This window comes from Salmo salar, chromosome 20 (assembly GCF_965601325.2).
Source record: "Salmo salar chromosome 20, fSalSal1, whole genome shotgun sequence".
Taxonomy (NCBI): Eukaryota; Metazoa; Chordata; class Actinopteri; order Salmoniformes; family Salmonidae; genus Salmo; species Salmo salar.
Genome location: NC_138310.1, coordinates 38,684,433 through 38,710,306, shown reverse-complemented (window position 1 = coordinate 38,710,306; position 25,874 = coordinate 38,684,433). Strand labels below are relative to the sequence as shown.

At 34.9% G+C, this 25,874-nt stretch overlaps 51 non-coding genes across 51 annotated transcripts; all 51 read left to right on the top strand.

The window, feature by feature from the left end:
• The first annotated feature begins 82 nt into the window (after positions 1 to 82).
• trnal-caa (transfer RNA leucine (anticodon CAA)) lies at positions 83 to 193 on the top strand. The gene is made up of 2 exons: positions 83 to 120; positions 148 to 193. It is a non-coding gene; the product is annotated as a tRNA-Leu (tRNA).
• A 350-nt stretch (positions 194 to 543) lies between these two features.
• Positions 544 to 655, top strand: trnal-caa (transfer RNA leucine (anticodon CAA)). The gene is made up of 2 exons: positions 544 to 581; positions 610 to 655. It is a non-coding gene; the product is annotated as a tRNA-Leu (tRNA).
• Positions 656 to 998: 343 nt separating this feature from the next.
• On the top strand, positions 999 to 1,109 carry trnal-caa (transfer RNA leucine (anticodon CAA)). The gene is made up of 2 exons: positions 999 to 1,036; positions 1,064 to 1,109. It is a non-coding gene; the product is annotated as a tRNA-Leu (tRNA).
• An 808-nt stretch (positions 1,110 to 1,917) lies between these two features.
• trnal-caa (transfer RNA leucine (anticodon CAA)) lies at positions 1,918 to 2,028 on the top strand. The gene is made up of 2 exons: positions 1,918 to 1,955; positions 1,983 to 2,028. It is a non-coding gene; the product is annotated as a tRNA-Leu (tRNA).
• Positions 2,029 to 2,513: 485 nt separating this feature from the next.
• Positions 2,514 to 2,625, top strand: trnal-caa (transfer RNA leucine (anticodon CAA)). The gene is made up of 2 exons: positions 2,514 to 2,551; positions 2,580 to 2,625. It is a non-coding gene; the product is annotated as a tRNA-Leu (tRNA).
• A 346-nt stretch (positions 2,626 to 2,971) lies between these two features.
• trnal-caa (transfer RNA leucine (anticodon CAA)) lies at positions 2,972 to 3,082 on the top strand. The gene is made up of 2 exons: positions 2,972 to 3,009; positions 3,037 to 3,082. It is a non-coding gene; the product is annotated as a tRNA-Leu (tRNA).
• A 350-nt stretch (positions 3,083 to 3,432) lies between these two features.
• Positions 3,433 to 3,544, top strand: trnal-caa (transfer RNA leucine (anticodon CAA)). Its single transcript has 2 exons — positions 3,433 to 3,470; positions 3,499 to 3,544. It is a non-coding gene; the product is annotated as a tRNA-Leu (tRNA).
• A 346-nt stretch (positions 3,545 to 3,890) lies between these two features.
• trnal-caa (transfer RNA leucine (anticodon CAA)) lies at positions 3,891 to 4,001 on the top strand. Its single transcript has 2 exons — positions 3,891 to 3,928; positions 3,956 to 4,001. It is a non-coding gene; the product is annotated as a tRNA-Leu (tRNA).
• Positions 4,002 to 4,351: 350 nt separating this feature from the next.
• trnal-caa (transfer RNA leucine (anticodon CAA)) lies at positions 4,352 to 4,463 on the top strand. The gene is made up of 2 exons: positions 4,352 to 4,389; positions 4,418 to 4,463. It is a non-coding gene; the product is annotated as a tRNA-Leu (tRNA).
• Positions 4,464 to 4,809: 346 nt separating this feature from the next.
• trnal-caa (transfer RNA leucine (anticodon CAA)) lies at positions 4,810 to 4,920 on the top strand. The gene is made up of 2 exons: positions 4,810 to 4,847; positions 4,875 to 4,920. It is a non-coding gene; the product is annotated as a tRNA-Leu (tRNA).
• Positions 4,921 to 5,270: 350 nt separating this feature from the next.
• trnal-caa (transfer RNA leucine (anticodon CAA)) lies at positions 5,271 to 5,382 on the top strand. Its single transcript has 2 exons — positions 5,271 to 5,308; positions 5,337 to 5,382. It is a non-coding gene; the product is annotated as a tRNA-Leu (tRNA).
• A 346-nt stretch (positions 5,383 to 5,728) lies between these two features.
• On the top strand, positions 5,729 to 5,839 carry trnal-caa (transfer RNA leucine (anticodon CAA)). The gene is made up of 2 exons: positions 5,729 to 5,766; positions 5,794 to 5,839. It is a non-coding gene; the product is annotated as a tRNA-Leu (tRNA).
• Positions 5,840 to 6,189: 350 nt separating this feature from the next.
• On the top strand, positions 6,190 to 6,301 carry trnal-caa (transfer RNA leucine (anticodon CAA)). Its single transcript has 2 exons — positions 6,190 to 6,227; positions 6,256 to 6,301. It is a non-coding gene; the product is annotated as a tRNA-Leu (tRNA).
• A 346-nt stretch (positions 6,302 to 6,647) lies between these two features.
• On the top strand, positions 6,648 to 6,758 carry trnal-caa (transfer RNA leucine (anticodon CAA)). Its single transcript has 2 exons — positions 6,648 to 6,685; positions 6,713 to 6,758. It is a non-coding gene; the product is annotated as a tRNA-Leu (tRNA).
• Positions 6,759 to 7,108: 350 nt separating this feature from the next.
• On the top strand, positions 7,109 to 7,220 carry trnal-caa (transfer RNA leucine (anticodon CAA)). Its single transcript has 2 exons — positions 7,109 to 7,146; positions 7,175 to 7,220. It is a non-coding gene; the product is annotated as a tRNA-Leu (tRNA).
• Positions 7,221 to 7,566: 346 nt separating this feature from the next.
• On the top strand, positions 7,567 to 7,677 carry trnal-caa (transfer RNA leucine (anticodon CAA)). The gene is made up of 2 exons: positions 7,567 to 7,604; positions 7,632 to 7,677. It is a non-coding gene; the product is annotated as a tRNA-Leu (tRNA).
• A 350-nt stretch (positions 7,678 to 8,027) lies between these two features.
• On the top strand, positions 8,028 to 8,139 carry trnal-caa (transfer RNA leucine (anticodon CAA)). Its single transcript has 2 exons — positions 8,028 to 8,065; positions 8,094 to 8,139. It is a non-coding gene; the product is annotated as a tRNA-Leu (tRNA).
• A 348-nt stretch (positions 8,140 to 8,487) lies between these two features.
• Positions 8,488 to 8,599, top strand: trnal-caa (transfer RNA leucine (anticodon CAA)). The gene is made up of 2 exons: positions 8,488 to 8,525; positions 8,554 to 8,599. It is a non-coding gene; the product is annotated as a tRNA-Leu (tRNA).
• A 346-nt stretch (positions 8,600 to 8,945) lies between these two features.
• Positions 8,946 to 9,056, top strand: trnal-caa (transfer RNA leucine (anticodon CAA)). Its single transcript has 2 exons — positions 8,946 to 8,983; positions 9,011 to 9,056. It is a non-coding gene; the product is annotated as a tRNA-Leu (tRNA).
• A 350-nt stretch (positions 9,057 to 9,406) lies between these two features.
• On the top strand, positions 9,407 to 9,518 carry trnal-caa (transfer RNA leucine (anticodon CAA)). Its single transcript has 2 exons — positions 9,407 to 9,444; positions 9,473 to 9,518. It is a non-coding gene; the product is annotated as a tRNA-Leu (tRNA).
• A 346-nt stretch (positions 9,519 to 9,864) lies between these two features.
• Positions 9,865 to 9,975, top strand: trnal-caa (transfer RNA leucine (anticodon CAA)). Its single transcript has 2 exons — positions 9,865 to 9,902; positions 9,930 to 9,975. It is a non-coding gene; the product is annotated as a tRNA-Leu (tRNA).
• A 350-nt stretch (positions 9,976 to 10,325) lies between these two features.
• On the top strand, positions 10,326 to 10,437 carry trnal-caa (transfer RNA leucine (anticodon CAA)). Its single transcript has 2 exons — positions 10,326 to 10,363; positions 10,392 to 10,437. It is a non-coding gene; the product is annotated as a tRNA-Leu (tRNA).
• A 346-nt stretch (positions 10,438 to 10,783) lies between these two features.
• trnal-caa (transfer RNA leucine (anticodon CAA)) lies at positions 10,784 to 10,894 on the top strand. The gene is made up of 2 exons: positions 10,784 to 10,821; positions 10,849 to 10,894. It is a non-coding gene; the product is annotated as a tRNA-Leu (tRNA).
• A 350-nt stretch (positions 10,895 to 11,244) lies between these two features.
• Positions 11,245 to 11,356, top strand: trnal-caa (transfer RNA leucine (anticodon CAA)). Its single transcript has 2 exons — positions 11,245 to 11,282; positions 11,311 to 11,356. It is a non-coding gene; the product is annotated as a tRNA-Leu (tRNA).
• A 348-nt stretch (positions 11,357 to 11,704) lies between these two features.
• trnal-caa (transfer RNA leucine (anticodon CAA)) lies at positions 11,705 to 11,816 on the top strand. Its single transcript has 2 exons — positions 11,705 to 11,742; positions 11,771 to 11,816. It is a non-coding gene; the product is annotated as a tRNA-Leu (tRNA).
• Positions 11,817 to 12,623: 807 nt separating this feature from the next.
• Positions 12,624 to 12,735, top strand: trnal-caa (transfer RNA leucine (anticodon CAA)). The gene is made up of 2 exons: positions 12,624 to 12,661; positions 12,690 to 12,735. It is a non-coding gene; the product is annotated as a tRNA-Leu (tRNA).
• A 348-nt stretch (positions 12,736 to 13,083) lies between these two features.
• On the top strand, positions 13,084 to 13,195 carry trnal-caa (transfer RNA leucine (anticodon CAA)). The gene is made up of 2 exons: positions 13,084 to 13,121; positions 13,150 to 13,195. It is a non-coding gene; the product is annotated as a tRNA-Leu (tRNA).
• Positions 13,196 to 13,541: 346 nt separating this feature from the next.
• trnal-caa (transfer RNA leucine (anticodon CAA)) lies at positions 13,542 to 13,652 on the top strand. Its single transcript has 2 exons — positions 13,542 to 13,579; positions 13,607 to 13,652. It is a non-coding gene; the product is annotated as a tRNA-Leu (tRNA).
• Positions 13,653 to 14,002: 350 nt separating this feature from the next.
• Positions 14,003 to 14,114, top strand: trnal-caa (transfer RNA leucine (anticodon CAA)). The gene is made up of 2 exons: positions 14,003 to 14,040; positions 14,069 to 14,114. It is a non-coding gene; the product is annotated as a tRNA-Leu (tRNA).
• A 346-nt stretch (positions 14,115 to 14,460) lies between these two features.
• Positions 14,461 to 14,571, top strand: trnal-caa (transfer RNA leucine (anticodon CAA)). Its single transcript has 2 exons — positions 14,461 to 14,498; positions 14,526 to 14,571. It is a non-coding gene; the product is annotated as a tRNA-Leu (tRNA).
• Positions 14,572 to 14,921: 350 nt separating this feature from the next.
• Positions 14,922 to 15,033, top strand: trnal-caa (transfer RNA leucine (anticodon CAA)). The gene is made up of 2 exons: positions 14,922 to 14,959; positions 14,988 to 15,033. It is a non-coding gene; the product is annotated as a tRNA-Leu (tRNA).
• Positions 15,034 to 15,379: 346 nt separating this feature from the next.
• Positions 15,380 to 15,490, top strand: trnal-caa (transfer RNA leucine (anticodon CAA)). The gene is made up of 2 exons: positions 15,380 to 15,417; positions 15,445 to 15,490. It is a non-coding gene; the product is annotated as a tRNA-Leu (tRNA).
• A 350-nt stretch (positions 15,491 to 15,840) lies between these two features.
• trnal-caa (transfer RNA leucine (anticodon CAA)) lies at positions 15,841 to 15,952 on the top strand. The gene is made up of 2 exons: positions 15,841 to 15,878; positions 15,907 to 15,952. It is a non-coding gene; the product is annotated as a tRNA-Leu (tRNA).
• A 348-nt stretch (positions 15,953 to 16,300) lies between these two features.
• On the top strand, positions 16,301 to 16,412 carry trnal-caa (transfer RNA leucine (anticodon CAA)). Its single transcript has 2 exons — positions 16,301 to 16,338; positions 16,367 to 16,412. It is a non-coding gene; the product is annotated as a tRNA-Leu (tRNA).
• A 346-nt stretch (positions 16,413 to 16,758) lies between these two features.
• Positions 16,759 to 16,869, top strand: trnal-caa (transfer RNA leucine (anticodon CAA)). Its single transcript has 2 exons — positions 16,759 to 16,796; positions 16,824 to 16,869. It is a non-coding gene; the product is annotated as a tRNA-Leu (tRNA).
• A 350-nt stretch (positions 16,870 to 17,219) lies between these two features.
• Positions 17,220 to 17,331, top strand: trnal-caa (transfer RNA leucine (anticodon CAA)). The gene is made up of 2 exons: positions 17,220 to 17,257; positions 17,286 to 17,331. It is a non-coding gene; the product is annotated as a tRNA-Leu (tRNA).
• Positions 17,332 to 17,679: 348 nt separating this feature from the next.
• Positions 17,680 to 17,791, top strand: trnal-caa (transfer RNA leucine (anticodon CAA)). The gene is made up of 2 exons: positions 17,680 to 17,717; positions 17,746 to 17,791. It is a non-coding gene; the product is annotated as a tRNA-Leu (tRNA).
• Positions 17,792 to 18,137: 346 nt separating this feature from the next.
• trnal-caa (transfer RNA leucine (anticodon CAA)) lies at positions 18,138 to 18,248 on the top strand. Its single transcript has 2 exons — positions 18,138 to 18,175; positions 18,203 to 18,248. It is a non-coding gene; the product is annotated as a tRNA-Leu (tRNA).
• A 350-nt stretch (positions 18,249 to 18,598) lies between these two features.
• On the top strand, positions 18,599 to 18,710 carry trnal-caa (transfer RNA leucine (anticodon CAA)). The gene is made up of 2 exons: positions 18,599 to 18,636; positions 18,665 to 18,710. It is a non-coding gene; the product is annotated as a tRNA-Leu (tRNA).
• A 348-nt stretch (positions 18,711 to 19,058) lies between these two features.
• On the top strand, positions 19,059 to 19,170 carry trnal-caa (transfer RNA leucine (anticodon CAA)). Its single transcript has 2 exons — positions 19,059 to 19,096; positions 19,125 to 19,170. It is a non-coding gene; the product is annotated as a tRNA-Leu (tRNA).
• A 350-nt stretch (positions 19,171 to 19,520) lies between these two features.
• trnal-caa (transfer RNA leucine (anticodon CAA)) lies at positions 19,521 to 19,632 on the top strand. Its single transcript has 2 exons — positions 19,521 to 19,558; positions 19,587 to 19,632. It is a non-coding gene; the product is annotated as a tRNA-Leu (tRNA).
• A 346-nt stretch (positions 19,633 to 19,978) lies between these two features.
• Positions 19,979 to 20,089, top strand: trnal-caa (transfer RNA leucine (anticodon CAA)). The gene is made up of 2 exons: positions 19,979 to 20,016; positions 20,044 to 20,089. It is a non-coding gene; the product is annotated as a tRNA-Leu (tRNA).
• A 350-nt stretch (positions 20,090 to 20,439) lies between these two features.
• On the top strand, positions 20,440 to 20,551 carry trnal-caa (transfer RNA leucine (anticodon CAA)). The gene is made up of 2 exons: positions 20,440 to 20,477; positions 20,506 to 20,551. It is a non-coding gene; the product is annotated as a tRNA-Leu (tRNA).
• Positions 20,552 to 20,897: 346 nt separating this feature from the next.
• Positions 20,898 to 21,008, top strand: trnal-caa (transfer RNA leucine (anticodon CAA)). Its single transcript has 2 exons — positions 20,898 to 20,935; positions 20,963 to 21,008. It is a non-coding gene; the product is annotated as a tRNA-Leu (tRNA).
• Positions 21,009 to 21,358: 350 nt separating this feature from the next.
• On the top strand, positions 21,359 to 21,470 carry trnal-caa (transfer RNA leucine (anticodon CAA)). Its single transcript has 2 exons — positions 21,359 to 21,396; positions 21,425 to 21,470. It is a non-coding gene; the product is annotated as a tRNA-Leu (tRNA).
• Positions 21,471 to 21,816: 346 nt separating this feature from the next.
• Positions 21,817 to 21,927, top strand: trnal-caa (transfer RNA leucine (anticodon CAA)). The gene is made up of 2 exons: positions 21,817 to 21,854; positions 21,882 to 21,927. It is a non-coding gene; the product is annotated as a tRNA-Leu (tRNA).
• An 806-nt stretch (positions 21,928 to 22,733) lies between these two features.
• Positions 22,734 to 22,844, top strand: trnal-caa (transfer RNA leucine (anticodon CAA)). Its single transcript has 2 exons — positions 22,734 to 22,771; positions 22,799 to 22,844. It is a non-coding gene; the product is annotated as a tRNA-Leu (tRNA).
• Positions 22,845 to 23,194: 350 nt separating this feature from the next.
• trnal-caa (transfer RNA leucine (anticodon CAA)) lies at positions 23,195 to 23,306 on the top strand. Its single transcript has 2 exons — positions 23,195 to 23,232; positions 23,261 to 23,306. It is a non-coding gene; the product is annotated as a tRNA-Leu (tRNA).
• A 349-nt stretch (positions 23,307 to 23,655) lies between these two features.
• Positions 23,656 to 23,766, top strand: trnal-caa (transfer RNA leucine (anticodon CAA)). Its single transcript has 2 exons — positions 23,656 to 23,693; positions 23,721 to 23,766. It is a non-coding gene; the product is annotated as a tRNA-Leu (tRNA).
• A 350-nt stretch (positions 23,767 to 24,116) lies between these two features.
• trnal-caa (transfer RNA leucine (anticodon CAA)) lies at positions 24,117 to 24,228 on the top strand. The gene is made up of 2 exons: positions 24,117 to 24,154; positions 24,183 to 24,228. It is a non-coding gene; the product is annotated as a tRNA-Leu (tRNA).
• Positions 24,229 to 25,498: 1,270 nt separating this feature from the next.
• Positions 25,499 to 25,610, top strand: trnal-caa (transfer RNA leucine (anticodon CAA)). Its single transcript has 2 exons — positions 25,499 to 25,536; positions 25,565 to 25,610. It is a non-coding gene; the product is annotated as a tRNA-Leu (tRNA).
• Positions 25,611 to 25,874: the final 264 nt, after the last annotated feature.

Genomic DNA, 25,874 nt, shown 5'->3' with positions numbered 1-25,874 from the left:
AAGTTCTGCATGTTTCATCGGACATAGCAAACCATATGTTACAGAATCGTGAAAAACATATGAATTTTAGGCTTTCATAGTTGTCAGGATGGCCGAGTGGTCTAAGGTGGCAGACTCAAAGTGAGAAGACTTCCTGGTTGTTGGCTGTTCTGGTCTCCAATTGGAGGCGAGGGTTCAAATCCCTCTTCTGACAAAGATTTTGCCTACAAATGTAGCTTTTCATCTACACCAAGAATTTCTCCAAATGGAGAAAGTAAAACACATTAACAGTGATGAAAAGTTTGATATATGTCATAATTTGGGAACAGAAAACAAATGAAACGTTAATAATCATTCTTTACAGGTCATCATAAGCCTAGCTTACAATTCACTCACTTATGTAAACTCATTTAAAAAAAATGTTTTTACAATATCTTTCTTTAGATTTTAGCATTTTTTTGTTTTCTGTTCTTTGTATCTTAAGTTCTGCACGTTTCCATCGGACATATCAAACCTTATGTTACAGAATCTTGAAAAACATATACATTTTAGGGTTTTCTTGTTGTCAGGATGGCCGAGTGGTCTAAGGCGCCAGACTCAAGGTGAGAAGACTTCCTGGTTGTCGGGGTGTTCTGGTCTCCAATTGGAGGCGAGGGTTCAAATCCCTCTTCAGACAGAGCTTTTGCCTAAAAAAGTAGCTTTTCATTTACATCGAGAATTTCTCCATATGGAGAAAGTAAAACACGAACAGAGATGAATTTGTATAGATGTCATAATTTGAGAACAGAAAACAAATGAAACGTTAATAATCGTTTGAACAGGTCATCATAAGCCTAGCTTATAATTCACTCACTTACGCAAACTCCTTTAAAAAAATGTTTTTACAATATCTTTCTTTAGATTTTAGCATTTTTTTGTTTTCTGTTCTTTGTATCTTAAGTTCTGCATGTTTCATCGGACATAGCAAACCATATGTTACAGAATCGTGAAAAACATATGAATTTTTAGCTTTCATAGTTGTCAGGATGGCCGAGTGGTCTAAGGTGCCAGACTCAAAGTGAGAAGACATCCTGGTTGTCGGCTGTTCTGGTCTCCAATTGGAGGCGAGGGTTCAAATCCCTCTTCTGACAAAGATTTTGCCTACAAATGTAGCTTTTCATCTACACCAAGAATTTCTCCAAATGGAGAAAGTAAAACACATTAACAGTGATGAAAAGTTTGATATATGTCATAATTTGAGAACAGAAAACAAATGAAACGTTAATAATCATTCTTTACAGGTCATCATAAGCCTAGCTTACAATTCACTCACTTATGTAAACTCATTTAAAAAAAATGTTTTTACAATATCTTTCTTTAGATTTTAGCATTTTTTTGTTTTCTGTTCTTTGTATCTTAAGTTCTGCATGTTTCCATCGGACATATTAAACCTTATGTTACAGAATTGTGAAAAACATCTGAATTTTAAGGTTTCATAGTTCTCAGGATGGCGGAGTGGTCTAAGGCGCCAGACTCAAGGTGAGAAGCCTTCCTGGTTGTGTGGGAGTTCTGGTCTCTGATTGGAGGCGAGGGTTCAAATCCCTCTTCTGACAGATATTTTGCCTAAAAAAGTAGCTTTTCATTTACATCGAGAATTTCTCCATATGGAGAAAGTAAAACACATGAACACTGATGAATTTGTATAGATGTCATAATTTGAGAACAGAAAACAAATGAAACGTTAATAATCGTTTGATACAGGTCATCATAAGCCTAGCTTATAATTCACTCACTTACGCAAACTCCTTTAAAAAAATGTTTTTACAATATCTTTCTTTAGATTTTAGCATTTTTTTGTTTTCTGTTCTTTGTATCTTAAGTTCTGCATGTTTCATCGGACATAGCAAACCATATGTTACAGAATCGTGAAAAACATATGAATTTTAGGCTTTCATAGTTGTCAGGATGGCCGAGTGGTCTAAGGTGGCAGACTCAACGTGAGAAGACTTCCTGGTTGTTGGCTGTTCTGGTCTCCAATTGGAGGCGAGGGTTCAAATCCCTCTTCTGACAAAGATTTTGCCTACAAATGTAGCTTTTCATCTACACCAAGAATTTCTCCAAATGGAGAAAGTAAAACACATTAACAGTGATGAAAAGTTTGATATATGTCATAATTTGGGAACAGAAAACAAATGAAACGTTAATAATCATTCTTTACAGGTCATCATAAGCCTAGCTTACAATTCACTCACTTATGTAAACTCATTTAAAAAAAATGTTTTTACAATATCTTTCTTTAGATTTTAGCATTTTTTTGTTTTCTGTTCTTTGTATCTTAAGTTCTGCATGTTTCCATCGGACATATTAAACCTTATGTTACAGAATCGTGAAAAACATCTGAATTTTAAGGTTTCATAGTTGTCACGATGGCCGAGTGGTCTAAGGCGCCAGACTCAAGGTGAGAAGCCTACCTGGTTGTGCGGGAGTTCTGGTCTCCGATTAAACCTTATGTTACAGAATCGTGAAAAACATCTGAATTTTAAGGTTTCATAGTTGTCAGGATGGCCGAGTGGTCTAAGGCGCCAGACTCAAGGTGAGAAGCCTTCCTGGTTGTGCGGGAGTTCTGGTCTCCGATTGGAGGCGAGGGTTCAAATCCCTCTTCTGACAGAGATTTTGCCTAAAAAAGTAGCTTTTCATTTACATCGAGAATTTCTCCATATGGAGAAAGTAAAACACATGAACACTGATGAATTTGTATAGATGTCATAATTTGAGAACAGAAAACAAATGAAACGTTAATAATGGTTTGATACAGGTCATCATAAGCCTAGCTTATAATTCACTCACTTACGCAAACTCCTTTAAAAAAATTTTTTTACAATATCTTTCTTTAGATTTTAGCATTTTTTTGTTTTCTGTTCTTTGTATCTTAAGTTCTGCATGTTTCATCGGACATAGCAAACCATATGTTACAGAATCGTGAAAAACATATGAATTTTAAGGTTTCATAGTTGTCAGGATGGCCGAGTGGTCTAAGGTGGCAGACTCAAAGTGAGAAGACTTCCTGGTTGTTGGCTGTTCTGGTCTCCAATTGGAGGCGAGGGTTCAAATCCCTCTTCTGACAAAGATTTTGCCTACAAATGTAGCTTTTCATCTACACCAAGAATTTCTCCAAATGGAGAAAGTAAAACACATTAACAGTGATGAAAAGTTTGATATATGTCATAATTTGGGAACAGAAAACAAATGAAACGTTAATAATCATTCTTTACAGGTCATCATAAGCCTAGCTTACAATTCACTCACTTATGTAAACTCATTTAAAAAAAATGTTTTTACAATATCTTTCTTTAGATTTTAGCATTTTTTTGTTTTCTGTTCTTTGTATCTTAAGTTCTGCATGTTTCCATCGGACATATTAAACCTTATGTTACAGAATCGTGAAAAACATCTGAATTTTAAGGGTTCATAGTTGTCAGGATGGCCGAGTGGTCTAAGGCGCCAGACTCAAGGTGAGAAGCCTTCCTGGTTGTGCGGGAGTTCTGGTCTCCGATTGGAGGCGAGGGTTCAAATCCCTCTTCTGACAGAGATTTTGCCTAAAAAAGTAGCTTTTCATTTACATCGAGAATTTCTCCATATGGAGAAAGTAAAACACATGAACACTGATGAATTTGTATAGATGTCATAATTTGAGAACAGAAAACAAATGAAACGTTAATAATGGTTTGATACAGGTCATCATAAGCCTAGCTTATAATTCACTCACTTACGCAAACTCCTTTAAAAAAAATTTTTTACAATATCTTTCTTTAGATTTTAGCATTTTTTTGTTTTCTGTTCTTTGTATCTTAAGTTCTGCATGTTTCATCGGACATAGCAAACCATATGTTACAGAATCGTGAAAAACATATGAATTTTAAGGATTCATAGTTGTCAGGATGGCAGAGTGGTCTAAGGTGGCAGACTCAAAGTGAGAAGACTTCCTGGTTGTTGGCTGTTCTGGTCTCCAATTGGAGGCGAGGGTTCAAATCCCTCTTCTGACAAAGATTTTGCCTACAAATGTAGCTTTTCATCTACACCAAGAATTTCTCCAAATGGAGAAAGTAAAACACATTAACAGTGATGAAAAGTTTGATATATGTCATAATTTGGGAACAGAAAACAAATGAAACGTTAATAATCATTCTTTACAGGTCATCATAAGCCTAGCTTACAATTCACTCACTTATGTAAACTCATTTAAAAAAAATGTTTTTACAATATCTTTCTTTAGATTTTAGCATTTTTTTGTTTTCTGTTCTTTGTATCTTAAGTTCTGCATGTTTCCATCGGACATATTAAACCTTATGTTACAGAATCGTGAAAAACATCTGAATTTTAAGGTTTCATAGTTGTCAGGATGGCCGAGTGGTCTAAGGCGCCAGACTCAAGGTGAGAAGCCTTCCTGGTTGTGTGGGAGTTCTGGTCTCCGATTGGAGGCGAGGGTTCAAATCCCTCTTCTGACAGAGATTTTGCCTAAAAAAGTAGCTTTTCATTTACATCGAGAATTTCTCCATATGGAGAAAGTAAAACACATGAACACTGATGAATTTGTATAGATGTCATAATTTGAGAACAGAAAACAAATGAAACGTTAATAATCATTCTTTACAGGTCATCATAAGCCTAGCTTATAATTCACTCACTTACGCAAACTCCTTTAAAAAAATGTTTTTACAATATCTTTCTTTAGATTTTAGCATTTTTTTGTTTTCTGTTCTTTGTATCTTAAGTTCTGCATGTTTCATCGGACATAGCAAACCATATGTTACAGAATCGTGAAAAACATATGAATTTTAAGCTTTCATAGTTGTCAGGATGGCCGAGTGGTCTAAGGTGGCAGACTCAAAGTGAGAAGACTTCCTGGTTGTTGGCTGTTCTGGTCTCCAATTGGAGGCGAGGGTTCAAATCCCTCTTCTGACAAAGATTTTGCCTACAAATGTAGCTTTTCATCTACACCAAGAATTTCTCCAAATGGAGAAAGTAAAACACATTAACAGTGATGAAAAGTTTGATATATGTCATAATTTGGGAACAGAAAACAAATGAAACGTTAATAATCATTCTTTACAGGTCATCATAAGCCTAGCTTACAATTCACTCACTTATGTAAACTCATTTAAAAAAAATGTTTTTACAATATCTTTCTTTAGATTTTAGCATTTTTTTGTTTTCTGTTCTTTGTATCTTAAGTTCTGCATGTTTCCATCGGACATATTAAACCTTATGTTACAGAATCGTGAAAAACATCTGAATTTTAAGGTTTCATAGTTGTCAGGATGGCCGAGTGGTCTAAGGCGCCAGACTCAAGGTGAGAAGCCTACCTGGTTGTGCGGGAGTTCTGGTCTCCGATTGGAGGCGAGCGTTCAAATCCCTCTTCTGACAGAGATTTTGCCTAAAAAAGTAGCTTTTCATTTACATCGAGAATTTCTCCATATGGAGAAAGTAAAACACATGAACACTGATGAATTTGTATAGATGTCATAATTTGAGAACAGAAAACAAATGAAACGTTAATAATCATTCTTTACAGGTCATCATAAGCCTAGCTTATAATTCACTCACTTACGCAAACTCCTTTAAAAAAATTTTTTTACAATATCTTTCTTTAGATTTTAGCATTTTTTTGTTTTCTGTTCTTTGTATCTTAAGTTCTGCATGTTTCATCGGACATAGCAAACCATATGTTACAGAATCGTGAAAAACATATGAATTTTAAGGTTTCATAGTTGTCAGGATGGCCGAGTGGTCTAAGGTGGCAGACTCAAAGTGAGAAGACTTCCTGGTTGTTGGCTGTTCTGGTCTCCAATTGGAGGCGAGGGTTCAAATCCCTCTTCTGACAAAGATTTTGCCTACAAATGTAGCTTTTCATCTACACCAAGAATTTCTCCAAATGGAGAAAGTAAAACACATTAACAGTGATGAAAAGTTTGATATATGTCATAATTTGGGAACAGAAAACAAATGAAACGTTAATAATCATTCTTTACAGGTCATCATAAGCCTAGCTTACAATTCACTCACTTATGTAAACTCATTTAAAAAAAATGTTTTTACAATATCTTTCTTTAGATTTTAGCATTTTTTTGTTTTCTGTTCTTTGTATCTTAAGTTCTGCATGTTTCCATCGGACATATTAAACCTTATGTTACAGAATCGTGAAAAACATCTGAATTTTAAGGTTTCATAGTTGTCAGGATGGCCGAGTGGTCTAAGGCGCCAGACTCAAGGTGAGAAGCCTTCCTGGTTGTGCGGGAGTTCTGGTCTCCGATTGGAGGCGAGGGTTCAAATCCCTCTTCTGACAGAGATTTTGCCTAAAAAAGTAGCTTTTCATTTACATCGAGAATTTCTCCATATGGAGAAAGTAAAACACATGAACACTGATGAATTTGTATAGATGTCATAATTTGAGAACAGAAAACAAATGAAACGTTAATAATGGTTTGATACAGGTCATCATAAGCCTAGCTTATAATTCACTCACTTACGCAAACTCCTTTAAAAAATTTTTTTTACAATATCTTTCTTTAGATTTTAGCATTTTTTTGTTTTCTGTTCTTTGTATCTTAAGTTCTGCATGTTTCATCGGACATAGCAAACCATATGTTACAGAATCGTGAAAAACATATGAATTTTAAGGTTTCATAGTTGTCAGGATGGCAGAGTGGTCTAAGGTGGCAGACTCAAAGTGAGAAGACTTCCTGGTTGTTGGCTGTTCTGGTCTCCAATTGGAGGCGAGGGTTCAAATCCCTCTTCTGACAAAGATTTTGCCTACAAATGTAGCTTTTCATCTACACCAAGAATTTCTCCAAATGGAGAAAGTAAAACACATTAACAGTGATGAAAAGTTTGATATATGTCATAATTTGGGAACAGAAAACAAATGAAACGTTAATAATCATTCTTTACAGGTCATCATAAGCCTAGCTTACAATTCACTCACTTATGTAAACTCATTTAAAAAAAATGTTTTTACAATATCTTTCTTTAGATTTTAGCATTTTTTTGTTTTCTGTTCTTTGTATCTTAAGTTCTGCATGTTTCCATCGGACATATTAAACCTTATGTTACAGAATCGTGAAAAACATCTGAATTTTAAGGTTTCATAGTTGTCAGGATGGCCGAGTGGTCTAAGGCGCCAGACTCAAGGTGAGAAGCCTTCCTGGTTGTGTGGGAGTTCTGGTCTCCGATTGGAGGCGAGGGTTCAAATCCCTCTTCTGACAGAGATTTTGCCTAAAAAAGTAGCTTTTCATTTACATCGAGAATTTCTCCATATGGAGAAAGTAAAACACATGAACACTGATGAATTTGTATAGATGTCATAATTTGAGAACAGAAAACAAATGAAACGTTAATAATCATTCTTTACAGGTCATCATAAGCCTAGCTTATAATTCACTCACTTACGCAAACTCCTTTAAAAAAATGTTTTTACAATATCTTTCTTTAGATTTTAGCATTTTTTTGTTTTCTGTTCTTTGTATCTTAAGTTCTGCATGTTTCATCGGACATAGCAAACCATATGTTACAGAATCGTGAAAAACATATGAATTTTAAGCTTTCATAGTTGTCAGGATGGCCGAGTGGTCTAAGGTGGCAGACTCAAAGTGAGAAGACTTCCTGGTTGTTGGCTGTTCTGGTCTCCAATTGGAGGCGAGGGTTCAAATCCCTCTTCTGACAAAGATTTTGCCTACAAATGTAGCTTTTCATCTACACCAAGAATTTCTCCAAATGGAGAAAGTAAAACACATTAACAGTGATGAAAAGTTTGATATATGTCATAATTTGGGAACAGAAAACAAATGAAACGTGAATAATCATTCTTTACAGGTCATCATAAGCCTAGCTTACAATTCACTCACTTATGTAAACTCATTTAAAAAAAATGTTTTTACAATATCTTTCTTTAGATTTTAGCATTTTTTTGTTTTCTGTTCTTTGTATCTTAAGTTCTGCATGTTTCCATCGGACATATTAAACCTTATGTTACAGAATCGTGAAAAACATCTGAATTTTAAGGTTTCATAGTTGTCAGGATGGCCGAGTGGTCTAAGGCGCCAGACTCAAGGTGAGAAGCCTACCTGGTTGTGCGGGAGTTCTGGTCTCCGATTGGAGGCGAGCGTTCAAATCCCTCTTCTGACAGAGATTTTGCCTAAAAAAGTAGCTTTTCATTTACATCGAGAATTTCTCCATATGGAGAAAGTAAAACACATGAACACTGATGAATTTGTATAGATGTCATAATTTGAGAACAGAAAACAAATGAAACGTTAATAATCATTCTTTACAGGTCATCATAAGCCTAGCTTACAATTCACTCACTTATGTAAACTCATTTAAAAAAAATGTTTTTACAATATCTTTCTTTAGATTTTAGCATTTTTTTGTTTTCTGTTCTTTGTATCTTAAGTTCTGCATGTTTCCATCGGACATATTAAACCTTATGTTACAGAATCGTGAAAAACATCTGAATTTTAAGGTTTCATAGTTGTCAGGATGGCCGAGTGGTCTAAGGCGCCAGACTCAAGGTGAGAAGCCTTCCTGGTTGTGCGGGAGTTCTGGTCTCCGATTGGAGGCGAGGGTTCAAATCCCTCTTCTGACAGAGATTTTGCCTAAAAAAGTAGCTTTTCATTTACATCGAGAATTTCTCCATATGGAGAAAGTAAAACACATGAACACTGATGAATTTGTATAGATGTCATAATTTGAGAACAGAAAACAAATGAAACGTTAATAATGGTTTGATACAGGTCATCATAAGCCTAGCTTATAATTCACTCACTTACGCAAACTCCTTTAAAAAATTTTTTTTACAATATCTTTCTTTAGATTTTAGCATTTTTTTGTTTTCTGTTCTTTGTATCTTAAGTTCTGCATGTTTCATCGGACATAGCAAACCATATGTTACAGAATCGTGAAAAACATATGAATTTTAAGGTTTCATAGTTGTCAGGATGGCAGAGTGGTCTAAGGTGGCAGACTCAAAGTGAGAAGACTTCCTGGTTGTTGGCTGTTCTGGTCTCCAATTGGAGGCGAGGGTTCAAATCCCTCTTCTGACAAAGATTTTGCCTACAAATGTAGCTTTTCATCTACACCAAGAATTTCTCCAAATGGAGAAAGTAAAACACATTAACAGTGATGAAAAGTTTGATATATGTCATAATTTGGGAACAGAAAACAAATGAAACGTTAATAATCATTCTTTACAGGTCATCATAAGCCTAGCTTACAATTCACTCACTTATGTAAACTCATTTAAAAAAAATGTTTTTACAATATCTTTCTTTAGATTTTAGCATTTTTTTGTTTTCTGTTCTTTGTATCTTAAGTTCTGCATGTTTCCATCGGACATATTAAACCTTATGTTACAGAATCGTGAAAAACATCTGAATTTTAAGGTTTCATAGTTGTCAGGATGGCCGAGTGGTCTAAGGCGCCAGACTCAAGGTGAGAAGCCTTCCTGGTTGTGTGGGAGTTCTGGTCTCCGATTGGAGGCGAGGGTTCAAATCCCTCTTCTGACAGAGATTTTGCCTAAAAAAGTAGCTTTTCATTTACATCGAGAATTTCTCCATATGGAGAAAGTAAAACACATGAACACTGATGAATTTGTATAGATGTCATAATTTGAGAACAGAAAACAAATGAAACGTTAATAATCATTCTTTACAGGTCATCATAAGCCTAGCTTATAATTCACTCACTTACGCAAACTCCTTTAAAAAAATGTTTTTACAATATCTTTCTTTAGATTTTAGCATTTTTTTGTTTTCTGTTCTTTGTATCTTAAGTTCTGCATGTTTCATCGGACATAGCAAACCATATGTTACAGAATCGTGAAAAACATATGAATTTTAAGCTTTCATAGTTGTCAGGATGGCCGAGTGGTCTAAGGTGGCAGACTCAAAGTGAGAAGACTTCCTGGTTGTTGGCTGTTCTGGTCTCCAATTGGAGGCGAGGGTTCAAATCCCTCTTCTGACAAAGATTTTGCCTACAAATGTAGCTTTTCATCTACACCAAGAATTTCTCCAAATGGAGAAAGTAAAACACATTAACAGTGATGAAAAGTTTGATATATGTCATAATTTGGGAACAGAAAACAAATGAAACGTTAATAATCATTCTTTACAGGTCATCATAAGCCTAGCTTACAATTCACTCACTTATGTAAACTCATTTAAAAAAAATGTTTTTACAATATCTTTCTTTAGATTTTAGCATTTTTTTGTTTTCTGTTCTTTGTATCTTAAGTTCTGCATGTTTCCATCGGACATATTAAACCTTATGTTACAGAATCGTGAAAAACATCTGAATTTTAAGGTTTCATAGTTGTCAGGATGGCCGAGTGGTCTAAGGCGCCAGACTCAAGGTGAGAAGCCTTCCTGGTTGTGTGGGAGTTCTGGTCTCCGATTGGAGGCGAGGGTTCAAATCCCTCTTCTGACAGAGATTTTGCCTAAAAAAGTAGCTTTTCATTTACATCGAGAATTTCTCCATATGGAGAAAGTAAAACACATGAACACTGATGAATTTGTATAGATGTCATAATTTGAGAACAGAAAACAAATGAAACGTTAATAATCATTCTTTACAGGTCATCATAAGCCTAGCTTATAATTCACTCACTTACGCAAACTCCTTTAAAAAAATGTTTTTACAATATCTTTCTTTAGATTTTAGCATTTTTTTGTTTTCTGTTCTTTGTATCTTAAGTTCTGCATGTTTCATCGGACATAGCAAACCATATGTTACAGAATCGTGAAAAACATATGAATTTTAAGCTTTCATAGTTGTCAGGATGGCCGAGTGGTCTAAGGTGGCAGACTCAAAGTGAGAAGACTTCCTGGTTGTTGGCTGTTCTGGTCTCCAATTGGAGGCGAGGGTTCAAATCCCTCTTCTGACAAAGATTTTGCCTACAAATGTAGCTTTTCATCTACACCAAGAATTTCTCCAAATGGAGAAAGTAAAACACATTAACAGTGATGAAAAGTTTGATATATGTCATAATTTGGGAACAGAAAACAAATGAAACGTTAATAATCATTCTTTACAGGTCATCATAAGCCTAGCTTACAATTCACTCACTTATGTAAACTCATTTAAAAAAAATGTTTTTACAATATCTTTCTTTAGATTTTAGCATTTTTTTGTTTTCTGTTCTTTGTATCTTAAGTTCTGCATGTTTCCATCGGACATATTAAACCTTATGTTACAGAATCGTGAAAAACATCTGAATTTTAAGGTTTCATAGTTGTCAGGATGGCCGAGTGGTCTAAGGCGCCAGACTCAAGGTGAGAAGCCTACCTGGTTGTGCGGGAGTTCTGGTCTCCGATTGGAGGCGAGGGTTCAAATCCCTCTTCTGACAGAGATTTTGCCTAAAAAAGTAGCTTTTCATTTACATCGAGAATTTCTCCATATGGAGAAAGTAAAACACATGAACACTGATGAATTTGTATAGATGTCATAATTTGAGAACAGAAAACAAATGAAACGTTAATAATCATTCTTTACAGGTCATCATAAGCCTAGCTTACAATTCACTCACTTATGTAAACTCATTTAAAAAAAATGTTTTTACAATATCTTTCTTTAGATTTTAGCATTTTTTTGTTTTCTGTTCTTTGTATCTTAAGTTCTGCATGTTTCCATCGGACATATTAAACCTTATGTTACAGAATCGTGAAAAACATCTGAATTTTAAGGTTTCATAGTTGTCAGGATGGCCGAGTGGTCTAAGGCGCCAGACTCAAGGTGAGAAGCCTTCCTGGTTGTGCGGGAGTTCTGGTCTCCGATTGGAGGCGAGGGTTCAAATCCCTCTTCTGACAGAGATTTTGCCTAAAAAAGTAGCTTTTCATTTACATCGAGAATTTCTCCATATGGAGAAAGTAAAACACATGAACACTGATGAATTTGTATAGATGTCATAATTTGAGAACAGAAAACAAATGAAACGTTAATAATCGTTTGATACAGGTCATCATAAGCCTAGCTTATAATTCACTCACTTACGCAAACTCCTTTAAAAAAATGTTTTTACAATATCTTTCTTTAGATTTTAGCATTTTTTTGTTTTCTGTTCTTTGTATCTTAAGTTCTGCATGTTTCATCGGACATAGCAAACCATATGTTACAGAATCGTGAAAAACATATGAATTTTAAGCTTTCATAGTTGTCAGGATGGCCGAGTGGTCTAAGGTGGCAGACTCAAAGTGAGAAGACTTCCTGGTTGTTGGCTGTTCTGGTCTCCAATTGGAGGCGAGCGTTCAAATCCCTCTTCTGACAAAGATTTTGCCTACAAATGTAGCTTTTCATCTACACCAAGAATTTCTCCAAATGGAGAAAGTAAAACACATTAACAGTGATGAAAAGTTTGATATATGTCATAATTTGGGAACAGAAAACAAATGAAACGTTAATAATCATTCTTTACAGGTCATCATAAGCCTAGCTTACAATTCACTCACTTATGTAAACTCATTTAAAAAAAATGTTTTTACAATATCTTTCTTTAGATTTTAGCATTTTTTTGTTTTCTGTTCTTTGTATCTTAAGTTCTGCATGTTTCCATCGGACATATTAAACCTTATGTTACAGAATCGTGAAAAACATCTGAATTTTAAGGTTTCATAGTTGTCAGGATGGCCGAGTGGTCTAAGGCGCCAGACTCAAGGTGAGAAGCCTACCTGGTTGTGCGGGAGTTCTGGTCTCCGATTGGAGGGGAGGGTTCAAATCCCTCTTCTGACAGAGATTTTGCCTAAAAAAGTAGCTTTTCATTTACATCGAGAATTTCTCCATATGGAGAAAGTAAAACACATGAACACTGATGAATTTGTATAGATGTCATAATTTGAGAACAGAAAACAAATGAAACGTTAATAATCATTCTTTACAGGTCATCATAAGCCTAGCTTACAATTCACTCACTTATGTAAACTCATTTAAAAAAAATGTTTTTACAATATCTTTCTTTAGATTTTAGCATTTTTTTGTTTTCTGTTCTTTGTATCTTAAGTTCTGCATGTTTCCATCGGACATATTAAACCTTATGTTACAGAATCGTGAAAAACATCTGAATTTTAAGGTTTCATAGTTGTCAGGATGGCCGAGTGGTCTAAGGCGCCAGACTCAAGGTGAGAAGCCTTCCTGGTTGTGCGGGAGTTCTGGTCTCCGATTGGAGGCGAGGGTTCAAATCCCTCTTCTGACAGAGATTTTGCCTAAAAAAGTAGCTTTTCATTTACATCGAGAATTTCTCCATATGGAGAAAGTAAAACACATGAACACTGATGAATTTGTATAGATGTCATAATTTGAGAACAGAAAACAAATGAAACGTTAATAATCGTTTGATACAGGTCATCATAAGCCTAGCTTATAATTCACTCACTTACGCAAACTCCTTTAAAAAATTTTTTTTACAATATCTTTCTTTAGATTTTAGCATTTTTTTGTTTTCTGTTCTTTGTATCTTAAGTTCTGCATGTTTCATCGGACATAGCAAACCATATGTTACAGAATCGTGAAAAACATATGAATTTTAAGGTTTCATAGTTGTCAGGATGGCAGAGTGGTCTAAGGTGGCAGACTCAAAGTGAGAAGACTTCCTGGTTGTTGGCTGTTCTGGTCTCCAATTGGAGGCGAGGGTTCAAATCCCTCTTCTGACAAAGATTTTGCCTACAAATGTAGCTTTTCATCTACACCAAGAATTTCTCCAAATGGAGAAAGTAAAACACATTAACAGTGATGAAAAGTTTGATATATGTCATAATTTGGGAACAGAAAACAAATGAAACGTTAATAATCATTCTTTACAGGTCATCATAAGCCTAGCTTACAATTCACTCACTTATGTAAACTCATTTAAAAAAAATGTTTTTACAATATCTTTCTTTAGATTTTAGCATTTTTTTGTTTTCTGTTCTTTGTATCTTAAGTTCTGCATGTTTCCATCGGACATATTAAACCTTATGTTACAGAATCGTGAAAAACATCTGAATTTTAAGGTTTCATAGTTGTCAGGATGGCCGAGTGGTCTAAGGCGCCAGACTCAAGGTGAGAAGCCTTCCTGGTTGTGTGGGAGTTCTGGTCTCCGATTGGAGGCGAGGGTTCAAATCCCTCTTCTGACAGAGATTTTGCCTAAAAAAGTAGCTTTTCATTTACATCGAGAATTTCTCCATATGGAGAAAGTAAAACACATGAACACTGATGAATTTGTATAGATGTCATAATTTGAGAACAGAAAACAAATGAAACGTTAATAATCATTCTTTACAGGTCATCATAAGCCTAGCTTATAATTCACTCACTTACGCAAACTCCTTTAAAAAAATGTTTTTACAATATCTTTCTTTAGATTTTAGCATTTTTTTGTTTTCTGTTCTTTGTATCTTAAGTTCTGCATGTTTCATCGGACATAGCAAACCATATGTTACAGAATCGTGAAAAACATATGAATTTTAAGCTTTCATAGTTGTCAGGATGGCCGAGTGGTCTAAGGTGGCAGACTCAAAGTGAGAAGACTTCCTGGTTGTTGGCTGTTCTGGTCTCCAATTGGAGGCGAGGGTTCAAATCCCTCTTCTGACAAAGATTTTGCCTACAAATGTAGCTTTTCATCTACACCAAGAATTTCTCCAAATGGAGAAAGTAAAACACATTAACAGTGATGAAAAGTTTGATATATGTCATAATTTGGGAACAGAAAACAAATGAAACGTTAATAATCATTCTTTACAGGTCATCATAAGCCTAGCTTACAATTCACTCACTTATGTAAACTCATTTAAAAAAAATGTTTTTACAATATCTTTCTTTAGATTTTAGCATTTTTTTGTTTTCTGTTCTTTGTATCTTAAGTTCTGCATGTTTCCATCGGACATATTAAACCTTATGTTACAGAATCGTGAAAAACATCTGAATTTTAAGGTTTCATAGTTGTCAGGATGGCCGAGTGGTCTAAGGCGCCAGACTCAAGGTGAGAAGCCTTCCTGGTTGTGTGGGAGTTCTGGTCTCCGATTGGAGGCGAGGGTTCAAATCCCTCTTCTGACAGAGATTTTGCCTAAAAAAGTAGCTTTTCATTTACATCGAGAATTTCTCCATATGGAGAAAGTAAAACACATGAACACTGATGAATTTGTATAGATGTCATAATTTGAGAACAGAAAACAAATGAAACGTTAATAATCATTCTTTACAGGTCATCATAAGCCTAGCTTATAATTCACTCACTTACGCAAACTCCTTTAAAAAAATGTTTTTACAATATCTTTCTTTAGATTTTAGCATTTTTTTGTTTTCTGTTCTTTGTATCTTAAGTTCTGCATGTTTCATCGGACATAGCAAACCATATGTTACAGAATCGTGAAAAACATATGAATTTTAAGCTTTCATAGTTGTCAGGATGGCCGAGTGGTCTAAGGTGGCAGACTCAAAGTGAGAAGACTTCCTGGTTGTTGGCTGTTCTGGTCTCCAATTGGAGGCGAGGGTTCAAATCCCTCTTCTGACAAAGATTTTGCCTACAAATGTAGCTTTTCATCTACACCAAGAATTTCTCCAAATGGAGAAAGTAAAACACATTAACAGTGATGAAAAGTTTGATATATGTCATAATTTGGGAACAGAAAACAAATGAAACGTTAATAATCATTCTTTACAGGTCATCATAAGCCTAGCTTACAATTCACTCACTTATGTAAACTCATTTAAAAAAAATGTTTTTACAATATCTTTCTTTAGATTTTAGCATTTTTTTGTTTTCTGTTCTTTGTATCTTAAGTTCTGCATGTTTCCATCGGACATATTAAACCTTATGTTACAGAATCGTGAAAAACATCTGAATTTTAAGGTTTCATAGTTGTCAGGATGGCCGAGTGGTCTAAGGCGCCAGACTCAAGGTGAGAAGCCTACCTGGTTGTGCGGGAGTTCTGGTCTCCGATTGGAGGCGAGGGTTCAAATCCCTCTTCTGACAGAGATTTTGCCTAAAAAAGTAGCTTTTCATTTACATCGAGAATTTCTCCATATGGAGAAAGTAAAACACATGAACACTGATGAATTTGTATAGATGTCATAATTTGAGAACAGAAAACAAATGAAACGTTAATAATCATTCTTTACAGGTCATCATAAGCCTAGCTTACAATTCACTCACTTATGTAAACTCATTTAAAAAAAATGTTTTTACAATATCTTTCTTTAGATTTTAGCATTTTTTTGTTTTCTGTTCTTTGTATCTTAAGTTCTGCATGTTTCCATCGGACATATTAAACCTTATGTTACAGAATCGTGAAAAACATCTGAATTTTAAGGTTTCATAGTTGTCAGGATGGCCGAGTGGTCTAAGGCGCCAGACTCAAGGTGAGAAGCCTTCCTGGTTGTGCGGGAGTTCTGGTCTCCGATTGGAGGCGAGGGTTCAAATCCCTCTTCTGACAGAGATTTTGCCTAAAAAAGTAGCTTTTCATTTACATCGAGAATTTCTCCATATGGAGAAAGTAAAACACATGAACACTGATGAATTTGTATAGATGTCATAATTTGAGAACAGAAAACAAATGAAACGTTAATAATCGTTTGATACAGGTCATCATAAGCCTAGCTTATAATTCACTCACTTACGCAAACTCCTTTAAAAAAATGTTTTTACAATATCTTTCTTTAGATTTTAGCATTTTTTTGTTTTCTGTTCTTTGTATCTTAAGTTCTGCATGTTTCATCGGACATAGCAAACCATATGTTACAGAATCGTGAAAAACATATGAATTTTAAGCTTTCATAGTTGTCAGGATGGCCGAGTGGTCTAAGGTGGCAGACTCAAAGTGAGAAGACTTCCTGGTTGTTGGCTGTTCTGGTCTCCAATTGGAGGCGAGGGTTCAAATCCCTCTTCTGACAAAGATTTTGCCTACAAATGTAGCTTTTCATCTACACCAAGAATTTCTCCAAATGGAGAAAGTAAAACACATTAACAGTGATGAAAAGTTTGATATATGTCATAATTTGGGAACAGAAAACAAATGAAACGTTAATAATCATTCTTTACAGGTCATCATAAGCCTAGCTTACAATTCACTCACTTATGTAAACTCATTTAAAAAAAATGTTTTTACAATATCTTTCTTTAGATTTTAGCATTTTTTTGTTTTCTGTTCTTTGTATCTTAAGTTCTGCATGTTTCCATCGGACATATTAAACCTTATGTTACAGAATCGTGAAAAACATCTGAATTTTAAGGTTTCATAGTTGTCAGGATGGCCGAGTGGTCTAAGGCGCCAGACTCAAGGTGAGAAGCCTACCTGGTTGTGCGGGAGTTCTGGTCTCCGATTGGAGGGGAGGGTTCAAATCCCTCTTCTGACAGAGATTTTGCCTAAAAAAGTAGCTTTTCATTTACATCGAGAATTTCTCCATATGGAGAAAGTAAAACACATGAACACTGATGAATTTGTATAGATGTCATAATTTGAGAACAGAAAACAAATGAAACGTTAATAATCATTCTTTACAGGTCATCATAAGCCTAGCTTACAATTCACTCACTTATGTAAACTCATTTAAAAAAAATGTTTTTACAATATCTTTCTTTAGATTTTAGCATTTTTTTGTTTTCTGTTCTTTGTATCTTAAGTTCTGCATGTTTCCATCGGACATATTAAACCTTATGTTACAGAATCGTGAAAAACATCTGAATTTTAAGGTTTCATAGTTGTCAGGATGGCCGAGTGGTCTAAGGCGCCAGACTCAAGGTGAGAAGCCTTCCTGGTTGTGCGGGAGTTCTGGTCTCCGATTGGAGGCGAGGGTTCAAATCCCTCTTCTGACAGAGATTTTGCCTAAAAAAGTAGCTTTTCATTTACATCGAGAATTTCTCCATATGGAGAAAGTAAAACACATGAACACTGATGAATTTGTATAGATGTCATAATTTGAGAACAGAAAACAAATGAAACGTTAATAATCGTTTGATACAGGTCATCATAAGCCTAGCTTATAATTCACTCACTTACGCAAACTCCTTTAAAAAAATGTTTTTACAATATCTTTCTTTAGATTTTAGCATTTTTTTGTTTTCTGTTCTTTGTATCTTAAGTTCTGCATGTTTCATCGGACATAGCAAACCATATGTTACAGAATCGTGAAAAACATATGAATTTTAAGCTTTCATAGTTGTCAGGATGGCCGAGTGGTCTAAGGTGGCAGACTCAAAGTGAGAAGACTTCCTGGTTGTTGGCTGTTCTGGTCTCCAATTGGAGGCGAGGGTTCAAATCCCTCTTCTGACAAAGATTTTGCCTACAAATGTAGCTTTTCATCTACACCAAGAATTTCTCCAAATGGAGAAAGTAAAACACATTAACAGTGATGAAAAGTTTGATATATGTCATAATTTGGGAACAGAAAACAAATGAAACGTTAATAATCATTCTTTACAGGTCATCATAAGCCTAGCTTACAATTCACTCACTTATCTAAACTCATTTAAAAAAAATGTTTTTACAATATCTTTCTTTAGATTTTAGCATTTTTTTGTTTTCTGTTCTTTGTATCTTAAGTTCTGCATGTTTCCATCGGACATATTAAACCTTATGTTACAGAATCGTGAAAAACATCTGAATTTTAAGGTTTCATAGTTGTCAGGATGGCCGAGTGGTCTAAGGCGCCAGACTCAAGGTGAGAAGCCTACCTGGTTGTGCGGGAGTTCTGGTCTCCGATTGGAGGCGAGGGTTCAAATCCCTCTTCTGACAGAGATTTTGCCTAAAAAAGTAGCTTTTCATTTACATCGAGAATTTCTCCATATGGAGAAAGTAAAACACATGAACACTGATGAATTTGTATAGATGTCATAATTTGAGAACAGAAAACAAATGAAACGTTAATAATCATTCTTTACAGGTCATCATAAGCCTAGCTTACAATTCACTCACTTATGTAAACTCATTTAAAAAAAATGTTTTTACAATATCTTTCTTTAGATTTTAGCATTTTTTTGTTTTCTGTTCTTTGTATCTTAAGTTCTGCATGTTTCCATCGGACATATTAAACCTTATGTTACAGAATCGTGAAAAACATCTGAATTTTAAGGTTTCATAGTTGTCAGGATGGCCGAGTGGTCTAAGGCGCCAGACTCAAGGTGAGAAGCCTTCCTGGTTGTGCGGGAGTTCTGGTCTCCGATTGGAGGCGAGGGTTCAAATCCCTCTTCTGACAGAGATTTTGCCTAAAAAAGTAGCTTTTCATTTACATCGAGAATTTCTCCATATGGAGAAAGTAAAACACATTAACAGTGATGAAAAGTTTGATATATGTCATAATTTGGGAACAGAAAACAAATGAAACGTTAATAATCATTCTTTACAGGTCATCATAAGCCTAGCTTACAATTCACTCACTTATGTAAACTCATTTAAAAAAAATGTTTTTACAATATCTTTCTTTAGATTTTAGCATTTTTTTGTTTTCTGTTCTTTGTATCTTAAGTTCTGCATGTTTCCATCGGACATATTAAACCTTATGTTACAGAATCGTGAAAAACATCTGAATTTTAAGGTTTCATAGTTGTCAGGATGGCCGAGTGGTCTAAGGCGCCAGACTCAAGGTGAGAAGCCTTCCTGGTTGTGCGGGAGTTCTGGTCTCCGATTGGAGGCGAGGGTTCAAATCCCTCTTCTGACAGAGATTTTGCCTAAAAAAGTAGCTTTTCATTTACATCGAGAATTTCTCCATATGGAGAAAGTAAAACACATGAACACTGATGAATTTGTATAGATGTCATAATTTGAGAACAGAAAACAAATGAAACGTTAATAATCGTTTGATACAGGTCATCATAAGCCTAGCTTATAATTCACTCACTTACGCAAACTCCTTTAAAAAAAATTTTTTACAATATCTTTCTTTAGATTTTAGCATTTTTTTGTTTTCTGTTCTTTGTATCTTAAGTTCTGCATGTTTCATCGGACATAGCAAACCATATGTTACAGAATCGTGAAAAACATATGAATTTTAAGGTTTCATAGTTGTCAGGATGGCAGAGTGGTCTAAGGTGGCAGACTCAAAGTGAGAAGACTTCCTGGTTGTTGGCTGTTCTGGTCTCCAATTGGAGGCGAGGGTTCAAATCCCTCTTCTGACAAAGATTTTGCCTACAAATGTAGCTTTTCATCTACACCAAGAATTTCTCCAAATGGAGAAAGTAAAACACATTAACAGTGATGAAAAGTTTGATATATGTCATAATTTGGGAACAGAAAACAAATGAAACGTTAATAATCATTCTTTACAGGTCATCATAAGCCTAGCTTACAATTCACTCACTTATGTAAACTCATTTAAAAAAAATGTTTTTACAATATCTTTCTTTAGATTTTAGCATTTTTTTGTTTTCTGTTCTTTGTATCTTAAGTTCTGCATGTTTCCATCGGACATATTAAACCTTATGTTACAGAATCGTGAAAAACATCTGAATTTTAAGGTTTCATAGTTGTCAGGATGGCCGAGTGGTCTAAGGCGCCAGACTCAAGGTGAGAAGCCTTCCTGGTTGTGTGGGAGTTCTGGTCTCCGATTGGAGGCGAGGGTTCAAATCCCTCTTCTGACAGAGATTTTGCCTAAAAAAGTAGCTTTTCATTTACATCGAGAATTTCTCCATATGGAGAAAGTAAAACACATGAACACTGATGAATTTGTATAGATGTCATAATTTGACAACAGAAAACAAATGAAACGTTAATAATCATTCTTTACAGGTCATCATAAGCCTAGCTTATAATTCACTCACTTACGCAAACTCCTTTAAAAAAATGTTTTTACAATATCTTTCTTTAGATTTTAGCATTTTTTTGTTTTCTGTTCTTTGTATCTTAAGTTCTGCATGTTTCATCGGACATAGCAAACCATATGTTACAGAATCGTGAAAAACATATGAATTTTAAGCTTTCTTAGTTGTCAGGATGGCCGAGTGGTCTAAGGTGGCAGACTCAAAGTGAGAAGACTTCCTGGTTGTTGGCTGTTCTGGTCTCCAATTGGAGGCGAGGGTTCAAATCCCTCTTCTGACAAAGATTTTGCCTACAAATGTAGCTTTTCATCTACACCAAGAATTTCTCCAAATGGAGAAAGTAAAACACATTAACAGTGATGAAAAGTTTGATATATGTCATAATTTGGGAACAGAAAACAAATGAAACGTTAATAATCATTCTTTACAGGTCATCATAAGCCTAGCTTACAATTCACTCACTTATGTAAACTCATTTAAAAAAAATGTTTTTACAATATCTTTCTTTAGATTTTAGCATTTTTTTGTTTTCTGTTCTTTGTATCTTAAGTTCTGCATGTTTCCATCGGACATATTAAACCTTATGTTACAGAATTGTGAAAAACATCTGAATTTTAAGGTTTCATAGTTGTCAGGATGGCCGAGTGGTCTAAGGCGCCAGACTCAAGGTGAGAAGCCTACCTGGTTGTGCGGGAGTTCTGGTTTCCGATTGGAGGCGAGGGTTCAAATCCCTCTTCTGACAAAGATTTTGCCTGAAAAAGTAGCTTTTCATTTACATCGAGAATTTCTCCATATGGAGAAAGTAAAACACATGAACACTGATGAATTTGTATAGATGTCATAATTTGAGAACAGAAAACAAATGAAACGTTAATAATCATTCTTTACAGGTCATCATAAGCCTAGCTTATAATTCACTCACTTACGCAAACTCATTTAAAAAAATGTTTTTACAATATCTTTCTTTAGATTTTAGCATTTTTTTGTTTTCTGTTCTTTGTATCTTAAGTTCTGCATGTTTCATCGGACATAGAAAACCATATGTTACAGAATCGTGAAAAACATATGAATTTTAAGGTTTCATAGTTGTCAGGATGGCCGAGTGGTCTAAGGCGCCAGACTCAAAGTGAGAAGACTTCCTGGTTGAAGGCTGTTCTGGTGTCCAATTGGAGGCGAGTGTTCAAATCCCTCTTCTGACAAAGATTTTGCCTACAAATGTAGCTTTTCATTTACATCGAGAATTTCTCCATATGGAGAAAGTAAAACACATGAACAGTAATGAATTTGTATAGATGTCATAATTTGAGAACAGAAAACAAATGAAACGTTAATAATCGTTTGATACAGGTCATCATAAGCCTAGCTTATAATTCACTCACTTACGCAAACTCCTTTAAAAAAATGTTTTTACAATATCTTTCTTTAGATTTTAGCATTTTTTTGTTTTCTGTTCTTTGTATCTTAAGTTCTGCATGTTTCATCGGACATAGCAAACCATATGTTACAGAATCGTGAAAAACATATGAATTTTAAGGTTTCATAGTTGTCAGGATGGCTGAGTGGTCTAAGGTGCCAGACTCAAAGTGAGAAGACTTCCTGGTTGTCGGCTGTTCTGGTCTCCAATTGGAGGTGAGCGTTCAAATTTCTCTTCTGACAAAGATTTTGCCTACAAATGTAGCTTTTCATCTACACCAAGAATTTCTCCAAATGGAGAAAGTAAAACACATTAACAGTGATGAAAAGTTTGATATATGTCATAATTTGAGAACAGAAAACAAATGAAACGTTAATAATCATTCTTTACAGGTCATCATAAGCCTAGCTTACAATTCACTCACTTATGTAAACTCATTTAAAAAAAAAGTTTTTACAATATCTTTCTTTAGATTTTAGCATTTTTTTGTTTTCTGTTCTTTGTATCTTAAGTTCTGCATGTTTCATCGGACATAGCAAACCATATGTTACAGAATCGTGAAAAACATATGAATTTTAAGCTTTCATAGTTGTCAGGATGGCCGAGTGGTCTAAGGTGCTAGACTCAAAGTGAGAAGACTTCCTGGTTGTTGGCTGTTCTGGTCTCCAATTGGAGGCGAGGGTTCAAATCCCTCTTCTGACAAAGATTTTGCCTACAAATGTAGCTTTTCATCTACACCAACAATTTCTCCAAATGGAGAAAGTAAAACACATTAACAGTGATGAAAAGTTTGATATATGTCATAATTTGAGAACAGAAAACAAATGAAACGTTAATAATCATTCTTTACAGGTCATCATAAGCCTAGCTTACAATTCACTCACTTATGTAAACTCATTTAAAAAAAATGTTTTTACAATATCTTTCTTTAGATTTTAGCATTTTTTTGTTTTCTGTTCTTTGTATCTTAAGTTCTGCATGTTTCCATCGGACATATTAAACCTTATGTTACAGAATCGTGAAAAACATCTGAATTTTAAGGTTTCATAGTTGTCAGGATGGCCGAGTGGTCTAAGGCGCCAGACTCAAGGTGAGAAGCCTTCCTGGTTGTGTGGGAGTTCTGGTCTCCGATTGGAGGCGAGGGTTCAAATCCCTCTTCTGACAGAGATTTTGCCTAAAAAAGTAGCTTTTCATTTACATCGAGAATTTCTCCATATGGAGAAAGTAAAACACATGAACACTGATGAAAAGTTTGATATATGTCATAATTTGAGAACAGAAAACAAATGAAACGTTAATAATCATTCTTTACAGGTCATCATAAGCCTAGCTTACAATTCACTCACTTATGTAAACTCATTTAAAAAAAAAGTTTTTACAATATCTTTCTTTAGATTTTAGCATTTTTTTGTTTTCTGTTCTTTGTATCTTAAGTTCTGCATGTTTCATCGGACATAGCAAACCATATGTTACAGAATCGTGAAAAACATATGAATTTTAAGCTTTCATAGTTGTCAGGATGGCCGAGTGGTCTAAGGTGCCAGACTCAAAGTGAGAAGACTTCCTGGTTGTCAGCTGTTCTGGTCTCCAATTGGAGGCGAGGGTTCAAATCCCTCTTCTGACAAAGATTTTGCCTACAAATGTAGCTTTTCATCTACACCAAGAATTTCTCCAAATGGAGAAAGTAAAACACATTAACAGTGATGAAAAGTTTGATATATGTCATAATTTGAGAACAGAAAACAAATGAAACGTTAATAATCATTCTTTACAGGTCATCATAAGCCTAGCTTACAATTCACTCACTTATGTAAACTCATTTAAAAAAAATGTTTTTACAATATCTTTCTTTAGATTTTAGCATTTTTTTGTTTTCTGTTCTTTGTATCTTAAGTTCTGCATGTTTCCATCGGACATATTAAACCTTATGTTACAGAATCGTGAAAAACATCTGAATTTTAAGGTTTCATAGTTGTCAGGATGGCCGAGTGGTCTAAGGCGCCAGACTCAAGGTGAGAAGCCTTCCTGGTTGTGTGGGAGTTCTGGTCTCCGATTGGAGGCGAGGGTTCAAATCCCTCTTCTGACAGAGATTTTGCCTAAAAAAGTAGCTTTTCATTTACATCGAGAATTTCTCCATATGGAGAAAGTAAAACACATGAACACTGATGAAAAGTTTGATATATGTCATAATTTGAGAACAGAAAACAAATGAAACGTTAATAATCATTCTTTACAGGTCATCATAAGCCTAGCTTACAATTCACTCACTTATGTAAACTCATTTAAAAAAAATGTTTTTACACTGTCTTTCTTTAGATTTTAGCATTTTTTTGTTTTCTGTTCTTTGTATCTTAAGTTCTGCATGTTTCATCGGACATAGCAAACCATATGTTACAGAATCGTGAAAAACATATGAATTTTAAGGTTTCATAGTTGTCAGGATGGCTGAGTGGTCTAAGGTGCCAGACTCAAAGTGAGAAGACTTCCTGGTTGTCGGCTGTTCTGGTCTCCAATTGGAGGTGAGCGTTCAAATTTCTCTTCTGACAAAGATTTTGCCTACAAATGTAGCTTTTCATCTACACCAAGAATTTCTCCAAATGGAGAAAGTAAAACACATTAACAGTGATGAAAAGTTTGATATATGTCATAATTTGAGAACAGAAAACAAATGAAACGTTAATAATCATTCTTTACAGGTCATCATAAGCCTAGCTTACAATTCACTCACTTATGTAAACTCATTTAAAAAAAAAGTTTTTACAATATCTTTCTTTAGATTTTAGCATTTTTTTGTTTTCTGTTCTTTGTATCTTAAGTTCTGCATGTTTCATCGGACATAGCAAACCATATGTTACAGAATCGTGAAAAACATATGAATTTTAAGCTTTCATAGTTGTCAGGATGGCCGAGTGGTCTAAGGTGCTAGACTCAAAGTGAGAAGACTTCCTGGTTGTCGGCTGTTCTGGTCTCCAATTGGAGGGGAGGTTTCAAATCCCTCTTCTGACAAAGATTTTGCCTACAAATGTAGCTTTTCATCTACACCAACAATTTCTCCAAATGGAGAAAGTAAAACACATTAACAGTGATGAAAAGTTTGATATATGTCATAATTTGAGAACAGAAAACAAATGAAACGTTAATAATCATTCTTTACAGGTCATCATAAGCCTAGCTTACAATTCACTCACTTATGTAAACTCATTTAAAAAAAATGTTTTTACAATATCTTTCTTTAGATTTTAGCATTTTTTTGTTTTCTGTTCTTTGTATCTTAAGTTCTGCATGTTTCCATCGGACATATTAAACCTTATGTTACAGAATCGTGAAAAACATCTGAATTTTAAGGTTTCATAGTTGTCAGGATGGCCGAGTGGTCTAAGGCGCCAGACTCAAGGTGAGAAGCCTTCCTGGTTGTGTGGGAGTTCTGGTCTCCGATTGGAGGCGAGGGTTCAAATCCCTCTTCTGACAGAGATTTTGCCTAAAAAAGTAGCTTTTCATTTACATCGAGAATTTCTCCATATGGAGAAAGTAAAACACATGAACACTGATGAAAAGTTTGATATATGTCATAATTTGAGAACAGAAAACAAATGAAACGTTAATAATCATTCTTTACAGGTCATCATAAGCCTAGCTTACAATTCACTCACTTATGTAAACTCATTTAAAAAAAAAGTTTTTACAATATCTTTCTTTAGATTTTAGCATTTTTTTGTTTTCTGTTCTTTGTAT